We start from the raw sequence: 12,500 nt of genomic DNA, 5'->3' as shown, positions 1-12,500 counted from the left end.
TAATTCTACCCACACACAGACAGCAATTCATTTTTCACATTTATCATTTATATGGAGCGTGCACAGTGGCCGGATCATAATTACTGAACAGTCGGGCACATAATATTCTCCTATTATTCCACGGTCTACTTCATACTTAGGGCATGTCCGTCACTGTTCTCCTTGACACAGGATAAGAAAGAGAATTATGTAGGGACAGAGAAACATTCCAAGCCTCTATCAGCTCAGGAATATTAGCCAGAGAAGGAAAGTGAGAAGCAGAATAGATTAAATATTAGGCGAACTCTTGTCCCCAACTGTACCTACCGCTCATTGAAAGATTACTATGTGGACGTGTAAGCCAACTCCAGTATTATTAACTGTGGATTTGGTGTTCGTGAGAGTGGGAAATGTTCTGTAGTTTGTATACTGTCTGTAGGGTAGGAAGGCATTTTCGGTCACACTCTTACCACAGAAGACTTGGGGCCTCGTCACACATAGGTTGAAATCAAACTATATCTGATTCTAACCTCAGTGTGACAAGAGGCTTTTTTTTTTTTCGTTACCGCTGCACTATCAATGGCATATGTCAGTTGAATATACAAGGGATGACTCCTGGCCTTCATTTAGTTAGAATTGGCTTTTATAGACTGGCAACCTCGACCCAAAATTGAACCCTGGTATAACAGTGACCTCCAGACAAGGTGGACATAATTGCATCTAATATTCCACCACTTCTGCGTTTCCTGTCCTCTGGTAATTAATTTTCTGACCCTGAGAAAGGTTTGGTTTATCTCTCTCTCTTTCTCTGTCCATATACCATTCTCTCTGACGTGATGTGTCATGGAGGAAAGTGATGGACATGCCATAAGTGTGAAAAGGACACAGTATTGTAGCTGGCGAACATTTTTTTCTGAATATACCTCCGTCCTCCTCCCCATGACTGTTTAAGTAACAAGTGAGTGTATTCAGAGGTGATGAGGTGCCGTGCTGTGGGGACACTTACGTATACAGTCGCTAGTTGCTTGAATGGTCACGGAGATACAAAAGCAAGAAGCGTACTCTAACCTCTAACAAATTCAGTATTTTTTTTTTCCTCAGAGTATCTCCAGATATTATATTCAGTTTAGGAAATAGGCTACTTTTTTTCCGAACTGGATGGGTAATATAGAGACTTCATTACCTCCTTCACTATGGGGGGGATGTCCTAACCTGAATAAAATCGTCTGGTAGCAACAACAATAAACTACAGAATTGTCCCCGGTCTGAAAGGGTTAAGCGGCGGTGGTAGATGCTAAATGGCAGTGTCTTAAAGGTCTGATCCGAATTCTAATTGGGATCAAAGTGGCCGGTTAATAAACACCAATTTTAACAAAGCGAAGGTCAAGTTATATTCTCTAAAATCACTGTACAGTCGGCATCGAAAGTCCTATCACTCGCTTTCTTTTTTCTATCCTCTTTGAAGATGACTTCGGCCACAGATCAATGCCTTCAATGTTAGATGCTGCAGATTCCCCACATTGATTTTCATAGTCCAAGGAAAGAAAAACAGGAAAGGCGAGAGGTCTTTTGATGCAGACCGTATATTCAGTTGAGAGTGTGCCACGATAAAACTGTGCAAACGTCACATATCGAATGAGAGTAGGGCTGTATCCACACCAAACACTTGCAGGCGCTGTCGAGTGTGGGCGAAAGTTTTGCATCATAGAAAGTGACCTGACAAGATGCAAGCAAGTGCGGGCAAGAACTCCTTTGAATTACAGAGATGCAGAATTTCCTATCGCACTAGCATGCATGTGGATTGGACGCGTGCTAATACTTTGTTTCCCGAAAACTTTAAGTTCTTCTCCCAGAGGAAGAATTTTTGTACTTTATTCTTCAACATCCAGACGGTTTTATTCCACTCTGGGGAGGCATGGCGGTGAAGAAGCTAGAAATATCAACGTTAATCCCCTTCACTGTAAAAGTCTCCCAAGAGTTAAATGAAGCAGTCAGCAACAAGAATAAAGCGAAAAATACTTCATCGTTGTGAAGAAGACATTAATAATAAACATAACAACGCTCGAACAGGTCTTAGCAGTCCACTACCAAAGCACTTTCTTCCTGCAAAAATTCTCGCTTTTTCTACTATTTCTTTCCTTCTCTCTCCATCCTCCTCATACCCTTTCCTTCCCTCTTTTCTCTTGACTTTCACTCTCTTCACCTCTCCTCCACTCTCATCCCCACTCATTCCCTCTACTCATTTTTAATCCTTTTCTCATAGACATTGGTTAGATCTTTAGCGTAATTTGGTTTACTCCAACAGATAATCTTGTTATGAAAGATAAGTCTGTTGTTTATACTTCTTAGTTACGTCTTCCCTCTCCTTCCATCTTCTTTCCCTCTCATCTCCCACTTCTTCCCATTTACTTCCACTCTTTTCCCTTTCCATTTTCTCTTCTGCCCCTCTCCTTCCCTCTTCTTTCCCTCTTTTCTCTCTCCTCTTCCCATTTCATTACCCTCCTTTCCCTTTTCTTTCCCTCTTCTGCCCCTCTCCTCCCCTCTCATTCTTTTCCTTCCCTCTCCTTTCCATCTTCTTTCCCACTCTTTACCTTCCCCTTCCCCATTTCCTCCGTCTCTTCCCTCTCCGTTCTTCACTACTTCCTCCCTCTCCTTCCGTCTTCTCTCCATTTTCTCCCCCTCCAAGGAAACTGATAAAAGAACATCAGAATGAGAAGAAAGCGTAGTAAAATTAAACGAAAGGTAAAAAGCATTAACTGGCGGTAGCGGGTGTAACGTAAAAATCCTAAATAGACGCTCTGTTGCATACTGATTTTAATTAAGACAAGGGTAGCTTAATAGAAAACATTCGAGTACACAGAGATTTTAATTAAAGCAAATAAAAATAAATGTAAAATGCAAGTAAACGAAAGACTTTTAAAATAATGAATAAGTTATGAAGCGTGGTATTAATACATAGGAATTTTATCTTTCTGAGTGCGATGAATTTAAGTGAAGTGAGTGAAATGGTCCGCCGTAAGCTGGAACAAAATGCAAAATTCATCAGTCTCCTAAATGTAAATCGGTATCCTCATTAACACCTCTGATACCCCAGAAAACTGTGTGATGTTAGCCAAAATAAAATGCAAAGTAGGTAATTCAAAGTCAAAGGGTTAACTGTTGCAAGAGAAAATTACTATCTTTTTCATTTTTTTTTTTTTTTGTAATATCAGAATAAACACTAATTTTTATTATATCTGAATACAGTTGTTTAAGGCAGTGCAGTGAAATATTATAATAAATTTAAAAACAATAGCGATCACAAAATATTCACTAAATCGATAACATGATTTTTTTTTTTCAACTCTCTTACCATACAAACTTCCTTACTCCACAGCTGTCTCTAATTATATTCTTTCCCAACCGATCCACTCTCTACACTCCATGCACATTCCTCAATAATCCCATTTTAAAGCAGTTTATTGTTGTTAGTACTACCAGAAACTAAATAAATATTAAGTTTAAATCTGTCCAGTTACTCAGTAGGGTTTATCACAGTGACGGGAGGGACAGATAACAGTAATGGTACGAATGTTAACCTAGATTTGAAATGTTAATATCAATGAAATGCTTAAAATTTGTCCATTCCATTGTACCATGATTATACTCCTTAATGATGAGCTGTAGCAATAATTTACTACCAGAATAATGTGCTGCTAACAAAGAAGTGCTATGGATATGAAGCAAAATCATAGCACTGCCCTTCTCTGCCTTTAAACTACGAGAAAAATTATGCCAATGGACGAGAAGCTCCGCCAAGTTAAAGTGGACGAACTATAGGCTACATGAGTACACAAATACCAGCTGAATTCTCTCTCCTTGGTGGCTCCCCGTGAATTACCTGCAGAGAGAAAAACATTATAATAGTAACAATACCATTTTAATACCTTCTTTGTTATATCAAGAGGATTGTTTTAAAAGCAGCGTTTATTTATAGACACATTTTCGTGGATTGTCTGAATTGTGATGATGATGATGATGATGATGATGATGATGATGAAGATGATGATGATGAGTAGTAGTAGTTGTAGTAGTAGTATCATCGTCACCACCATCAATAATGTCATTGTTAATAACATCAGTATTATATTACCAGAATATTATTAATTATTATATTTCAGTAACACATTAATCTCTTCCTCTCCCTTCTCTTCCTTCACCTTCCCCTCCGCTTCCTTCCCCTCCTCTCGTACCCCATTGTCCTCCTTCCCTCCCTCTCCCCTTCATCCCCTTTTCACTCCTCTCTCTTCCTTCCCCTCTCTCTTCCCTTCCTTCCTCTCCCTTTTCCTTTCTTCCTCTCCCCTCTTCCCTTCCCGCCTACCCCCTATTCCCTTCCTACCCTTCGCTTAGCTTCCCCTCGTCTTCCCCTCCCCTCCGCCTCCCCCTTCCTCCCACCTCCCCCTCTCTTCCTTTCCTCTCTTATCATGTAATGTTGCTGCGAAAGAATTAAAAGGGAAAAAGGCTCTTCTCTTATAACAGCCTCTCCCTCTCTCTCACGTCGCATTCTCATCCTAAAAACGTAATGAAAGTGGGAAAAATGAGTATAAATTATGTGATAAAGTCCAGTTGCAAAAATACTCTCATTTCTTTTTCTCTCTTCCAGAAATGAAAGATGATTATGAGATGATGATTATGATGATGGTAGTAGTAGTAGTAGTAGTAGCAGTAGTAGTAGTAGTAGTAGTAATAAAAATCATAGTCATCATTATCATCACCATCATCATTGCTGTTGCTATTATTATTATTATTATTATTATTTTTTTATTATTATTATTATTATTATTATTATTATTATTATTATTATTATTATTTCCCTTCCTTCACCCTCCTTTCATCCATCCCCTCTCCCTACTTCCCTTTTCCCTATCCCCTTTCTCTAGCCCCCTTCCCCCCCCCTTCTCTTTACCCAACTTTCCCTTTGCCCTTTCTCTAACCCAGTTCCCTCCCCTTCTCCTTTCCCTCCTCCCCCCTTTCCCTGTTTCCCATCTATCCCTCCCTTCCCTCCTCCATCTCTCCTCCCATATTTTCCCTTCCCATACTTCCCTCCTTTCCTCCTCTTCTCCCTCCTCCCTTTTCCTTTTCTCTCTTCCTCTACTCTCCCCTCTCCCTCCCTCTCCCCCAAGCAGCAACACCAAGCCTGGATGCCCACCCAAATCTGGACCAGCGCTGCTTCCAAAAATTTAATATTAAGCTTCTCCTCTGCCGCATCGTGCTCTCCCCCCGCCCCATCCCTGGTATCACTCTTGTGGCACCCTCATCATACCTCCTCTAACTCCCCTTCCCCCCTCTCCCCTAATGCCCCGTTTCTCCATCATCCCCTCACCCCCAACACCCCCTCCCACCTAGCGCCCTCTCCCCCTATCACCCCTTTTTCTTCCTTGATCTCCTCCCTCTCTCGCCTTTCATACCTCCGTTTTCATCTCCCCCTGCCACCTCTTATTTCTCTCCCTTTTCACCCCTCCCCCTACCACTACCTCCCAGATATGACTCCCTCCCTCCACGCCATTCTTCCTCCTGGTACTCCTCTCCACCATCCTTCTTTCCTCTCCCTTTCACCCATATGGCTCCCTTCCACTCACACCACCTTCCACCTATATCACCCACTTCCGCATCACATCCTTCTCCCTCATCCCCGCCTCACCTAGCAGTTAATTACAATTGTAAGTTATATATATTTTTTTATTTCTGCTACTGTTTAACTGTTTTATTGAGACAAGGTGAGACCCGCCGTACTGAAAGGCTCGATGCAATCTTAACTATGACAGCTTTCGTGTTTTGCTCGTGCTGCCGCCAGATTTTTTTTCTCTCTCTCTCTTTTATTGAATTTAGTTGAAACTCGTCGTCATGAAGGCAGAGGACAGTACAGATACAATATACAGACCGTCAAACAGGAGATAGTGATATAATGCAGTGATCTGGGAAAGGAGGACAGACCTAGGAGACTTGAAACAAAATATAATAATAGAGAGGAAGGTGGGATTGATAAAAGGAGCAGGCAATTAAAGAAAAGGTAGTGTTATAAAGGACATTGAAGCAGGAGAAAATGGTATTAGGGGAAGACAGAACAGATACAAGACACAGACGGTGAAATAGAAGATAATAAAAATAGAGGAGGGTAGGACAGATACAAGCCCTGACAGCGAACGATAAGACTCTGACAGGGTGAAAGAAGGTAGCACAGATATAAGGCAAAGTCGATGAAACAGAATGTAGTGATAATAAGGAAGGAATTATGAGGGTAGGACAGATATAAGGTGAAGATAAGGAGTAATACTATATTCCCATCACGTCCGCCTTCTACCCTTCCGAATTCTCCTTCCTCAACCTTCTCCACTTTCCCCTACCTTCCACTTCCCCTCCCCACTTTCCCCTCCACTTCCCCTCATCATTTATTCCATTTCCTCCACATTTCCCTTTACTTCTCACACGTTCCCTTCCACTTCCCCCAAGCTTCCCCTCTACTTCTTCCCTATCACCGTCCCTCTCCGACAAATTTCCCTTCCACTTTCCACCCACCTACTCCCCCTTTACCCACTCACCTCCTCCCTGCCCTCTTCACTTCCCTCTCCCCCCAGCTCCAAACACTAGCAGTAATTTGCAGTCTTACCCCAACCCCCTACCCTCTAATCCCCCCTACTCTCGGCACCCCCCCTCCCCTCCTGGGCGCCGTTAACGAAGCGTTCAAACACTGTGGGAGGGATTTTCCTTTTTGGTCTAATTATCTGCTCACTGCGCCACGCCGCCCAATAAATGCTAATGGTACAATGCGGGGGCGGGATATCCTCACAATTTTGTTCCAAGACTATTAAAAACTAAATTCTGTCCACTTTAACTTGACCTAAGAAATGCCTTCTCTCACCTTCAATGCTGAGCTGTAACAAGAAATTGCAACGTGATGCTAAACACGATAAAGTGCTACAGAAAGAGTACAAAGCCAGTTCAGACATCAACCTAAGAGAAGTAAGAAGCAAAAGGAGAAAAACTGCCGCCAGGTTTAGTCAGAGGTAGTATGAGGCTTGTCTCAGGACGGTATTCGCCAAACCTTAGAGAGAGGGTCATTTAAGCTTACTGTTTAATTATAGGTGGCGTATTGCATCACTTTCTAGCCTAACAATTATGTACTTATTACACAATATTCTGAAAAGCTTGTTGGATTCTGAAGATCACGTCACTGGGTTTCTGAAGTCATTGCTCATTATCGTTAGTTATGGACTTGAAGTGTATACGTATTAATGTCTGCAACTGTACAAAAAGGACGCTAGAATCTAAGGGTGGTATTGTACGTGGCTTTGGAGATTTCGTAACACCTCTACTTTATCGATTTATTCTGCATATGAATCCTTTGCATCTTCTTGTAGTTCAGTAATCAAAATTAAGCTAATATTAACGCTATACATATAACGTACTAGAGGTTTTTTTGATATACCATGTAAAATAAATCGCTGAGGAAAAGGAGCAACGAAGCCTGCTATGCTGCCATGAATACAGTCCTAAGTAACGCGCCTGACTGCGGTGAGTGGGTGGGTGAGTGGATTCAGCTGCTAACACTGCGAATAATCTAGTTTGCCTACCTAACCAGCCACTCTCAACAAATGGGAAGAAAGATAAGGGTTACTGCCTTTGGACTGTACAAGCGTCATGGAGGAAGGTAATCAATCATTTTCCCCTAGAATACGACAGGCAACAATCCAATTTACATCCAGGTCCCCAATTACTATCCAGAAAAAAAAACACACACACACACGAAGGACAGACAAACTTCGTCCAACAATCGTCCCAGAATCAACCTCGAAGCCTCCAAGCTGTGAGAGTGTGGGTGGGCTCCGGTGCTGGCTGCTAACAATGCGAGTAATCTAGTTTGCCTGCCTAACCAGCCTGCCGGGCCAAATAAACATGATCTTGTTTGTGTTCGTGCGTCAACAAGCTCGCGTGCCGCTACAAATCGCTGCCAGTACCCGCTAAGCTGCTTACGAATATCTTACGCCCAATTTATAGCCAGTTGGCGATGTAGGACGCAGGGTACATGGGAGTGGTGTGCGTGCTTGTTTCCCTGTTGCTTTGTACTCCGTCTTTGTGAGAGAGATCGTTGGCTTTACCCTTTCAACCAGTTAGCGTATATAATTGTTTGTCCTGTAATCTCTAGACCACTTTATTTAGCTTTATTTTGCTATCTTTATCTCCGCGTGAAAAGCTAAAAATGGATATATATCAAACCTCTTAAACCGGATGAAATTCAGGAGATAGCAAGAATACAACAAGAATAAGCCACCGGACTGAAGGGGTTAAACTTTCGCCACACCCATGCTAACAGCGGGAAGTGCGTGGCTCAGATTGCAACTAGGAGAACCAGAGTCCGATTTTTCAGCCAGTCAGACTCTAGGACGAAGTTTGTTTCCTCTTTGTCCCTCTTCAACCAGCTCGTTCAGCCCACTCCTCTCCATCCACCTCATCCTTTCTCTGACACCCAACGTCGAATTTTAGACCCGCAACATAAACCTTTCCCCCATCAATGTCAGTCCATTTAATCGCCTTCGCATGACATACTCCCCTCGCCCTGCCCCACCATCCACCACTATCAACCCAGTACTTCCAGCCTACTCCTCGCCATCCCACCGTTCTCCTGTTTGTTTGCTCCTACCATCAAATATCTAGAATTAATAGTTTGCGTACAGTTTACCGACCGACCTACTCCTATACTGCTTATTATCACAGAGTATTACCTCGCCTATCATGGGCCATCATACAGCATCTTCATCCCGGTGGTGGAGAGAGGAGGCTGCCATGATAAACATGACGACTGTTATACTGAAGATGATGATGATGATGATGACGATGGTAGCAGCGGTGGTGATGGTGGGGGTGGTGGTGGTAGTGGTGATTTCCTGGAATGATGGTAATTTCATTTCATTCATTCATTGCCAGACGCCATGTATCCCAAAAGGGGTGGTCAAGGGCTTAGAGTTAATTGTTTTACGGGAAGGGGCACTAATCCTCCACCAACCCCACTTGACACGTAGGGAGAACGTTATGCCAACAGCATCTGGTGTTCCCAGGCGGTCACCCATCCAAGTACTAACCAGACCCAACGTTGCTTAACTTCGCTGATCGGACGGGAAGCGGTGTACTCAACGTGGTATGGCCGTTACTGCAATGATGGTAATGGTTACTGAAATGATGATGATGATGAAGGTTACTGAAATGATAATGATCATGATGATGAAAACCAAAATGCTGCTGATAATATAATATGTTAATATAGCTCAGGGCCGCGCTAGTAACCGAGTATATAACTCAAATGTACTTGATTAACTTCCTCCCCTCCCTCCCCCCGCCCTACCTTCTCACCCCCTCCGGCCAGTTCTTACACTAAGGCATATTCTCGTCGGCTTGGACATCGCAATACCAACTCTTCAGCGACTTATGCTGCACATCACGCCTTAATATCCTTTTAATGCCACTGATGCAAACTATGTCGATATTACAAAGGGCGAATAAGGGTACAAAGAGAATGTTAGGGTTTAATTTGCAGAATAAATCGCTTAGGAAGGCGTGTTACGAAGTCTCCAATGTCAACAAGAATACGAGTGACAATGATATCTAATACTATTCCCGACAATACCTTCCGGCCGCGTCCACAGCCACGCCCTTCCCTCTGATAACTCACAGTATTACTTGTTGGGAAAGTAGAACAGGATCTCGCACCTAGAGAGGCGTATTCCCTTGGGCTATGGAGGCTCCCTGACACCTCGTCCTTTGAGATTAACCCCTGGAATCCATTGACTTTGTGTGTGTGTGTGTGTGTGTGTGTGTGTGTGTGTGTGTGTGTAGAGAGAGAGAGAAACGTAAGCATGATAGAAAAAAAATTGTGTGGGAGGACATGTATTTGGCATAAGGTAACGATGGTGAAGATGCTTGTGTGTGTGTGTGTGTGTGTGTGTGTGTGTGTGTGTGTGTGTGTGTGTGTGTGTGTGTGTGTGTGTAATTTCTTGTATGATAGGTGCTGGCAGTGCGTATGGTTCATGTTACGGCTGCCCGCTGATGTTACTTAGTGGCCAGACACCCAACACCGCCTACCCACCAAATTCAACAGGCGCATTTTACACACTTTCTGGACCTGATTTTTTTTTTTTTTTTTTTGGGGGGGGGTGAAGGGTGTTGGGGAATTTTATGCATTTCTGGGGGGCTTTGGAGATTTTAATGCATTTTTTTGCAGGGAGAGGGGGATGGCGCGGGTCTTGATTTTATACCTTTCATTGCAGTGATGTCTTTTTCCTGACATTCTTTCAACAACGAGGTATATAACTTGAAAATATGCTAAATTCAATACACACATAAAGTACCCTTTCCTAAACATGATTTTTTTTTCTATTGAGGAACTGACATTTTTTTTGTTTTTTTTAATATTTTGGGCTCTAGATTGTAAGTGCTCATATATTTATCAGACCACTTTCTTCTTTGGTGCTGAACACTGTATGTGAAAATATATTACTATGAAACTTTTAGAAAGAGGGGTGAAAGGAAGGCTGATAAGAGGTGATTAATCTAAAATTCTGTGCATATGTGTTGAGTACGACGAAGCTGATTTGGGGACTGATTATACTTCAGGCAAACTCTATATGTACAGTATTCTCCCAGTCATAATCTGAAATTAGGGAAGGAAGGTTTTAGAGAACAAGAGCATCAACGCTTAGCGTGTGTTTTAGTGTTTGGGAAAGCTACTAACCCATCATGTCCGGGGGTTGTTTTCACCACCCAAACCACCAGCAGGTGTTTTTCTTTAAAATCAGCATTATTTAAACCATAATTCTCAGCTAAACCTATAATATAAAATCATAGTATAATATGCTCTTATATTATGATGCAATAATCATAATAATAATACAATAACAATAATACTACAAAACACTAGATCATGTATACATGTCACCCAAATGTCCCCAGGTTGTCATGTATACATGCCACCCGGATGGGAGAGGAACCACAAGCAAATGAATAATTGTGAGACAGATGCCCTACCATGCTTCAGGAGAGATATGGTGGTGTTGGAAGCTCTGAACTTTCTCACATACAGCCATGGATCATAACTAAAATCCTCAACTTTTTAGGAATAGGTGTTTAAATTCTTCATGACCAGAATGTAATTTTTATCCTGGTGCTACCTAACTATTCATTCAGGTTAGGAAGACTGCATGATTTTGAAGTCATTAAAGAATTACATATCCAACTCCTCCAATTCGAAAAACAATCTCCAAACCTCAATACAATCGTCCAAACATAGCGAGAATATACCAAGAATATATATCATCTTACGGCAATATTCACCACATCTTGTTAAAGTAATTTTGTGTTAGTTATTGTGTGGGAGGAGTATATTGTAAGTAGTAGTAGCGGTAGTAGTAGCAGTAGTAGTAGCCTTCGTGGTAGTAGCAAAAGGAAGAGGAAGAGGAGGAGGAGAGAAAGGAGGGGAAAAAAGAGGAGGAGGAAGAAGAGTTGTAACTTCAAACCATCTGAACGTGAGCCCAGTAGAACGCAGGCTGAAGTTGTCCTTTCCCTACACTCCAACGTCCTTTTGAGGAATATGGAAGGACTTGAGGGACGGTTGTATAGCCGGGCAGCCATTTACATCAGTGCCACCACGTGAAGGCGTCCTTCTCCAGTACCAGGTTACAATTAAAAGTGATAAATGAGGCAAAGTTTTAAATGCATAAAGTTATGAGATATGGTGTAAAGTTTTGTCTTATCGGTAGTCTAGCATACTGTTGGGAGACCATGACGAATGCGATAATTGCTCGCTCTCTCTCTCTCTCTCTCTCTCTCTCTCTCTCTCTACCATTCTGTTCATCTATTCTCCTGTCTGTCCGTTTTCTACCTTTCAGTCTATATCAATAGCTATCAATCAGTCAACATCAATCCCTATATAGATAGACAGATAGACAGATCGATAGATAGATAGATAGAGATAGACAGACGTCGATAGATACATACATACATACATACATACATGCATAAATACATACATACATACACACATATCAGTCTGCCTCTGAATCTATCTATCAACCTGTCCATTTAGACACCTCTGGCACTCCCTCCCGCCAAGTCACTTCCCTTCACACACTTCACCCCATCTTTCCACATCATCCCCAGTCTTCCACCCCTCATTCCCCCTCGAAGATAAATTTGCATTCCACATGACCAGAGTTTTTAGCCGCTATGAAGGCATCCCGGACAGACTGGCTATTAAATACAGTTCTTTTTTTCTTTTGTTATTCTTTTTGTGTTCTTTGTAAGGAGAACAGCTTTATTTTTGAAGTGTTCGATTTATGAGTCTGATATCTTAGCTAAAAATACTCCATTCGTTTTATTTGATTGATAACTTATGTTTGAACTTTTTTTCACTTTTTGAATGCAATATTGGTGTTGTCGTGAATCTTCAAAAATAATATGAAATGTGTTTTGCCGTTCACACACACACACACACA

General features: G+C 42.0%; 1 protein-coding gene and 1 non-coding gene across 2 annotated transcripts in view; both read right to left on the bottom strand.

Moving 5' to 3' along the window:
• The window catches only part of LOC145413362 (protein amalgam-like), a 203,592-nt gene that overhangs the window by 59,702 nt on the left and 131,390 nt on the right, over nt 1–12,500 (bottom strand). The gene's annotated exons all lie outside the window — the stretch shown is intronic.
• LOC145413557 (5S ribosomal RNA) lies at nt 9,047–9,165 on the bottom strand. The gene has a single exon (XR_013899742.1). It is a non-coding gene; the product is annotated as a 5S ribosomal RNA (ribosomal RNA).

This window comes from Coenobita brevimanus, chromosome 96 (assembly GCF_032717465.1).
Source record: "Coenobita brevimanus isolate Jiangsu-jjx chromosome 96, ASM3271746v2, whole genome shotgun sequence".
Lineage (NCBI taxonomy): Eukaryota > Metazoa > Arthropoda > Malacostraca > Decapoda > Coenobitidae > Coenobita > Coenobita brevimanus.
This window is presented reverse-complemented; position numbering and strand designations above follow the sequence as displayed.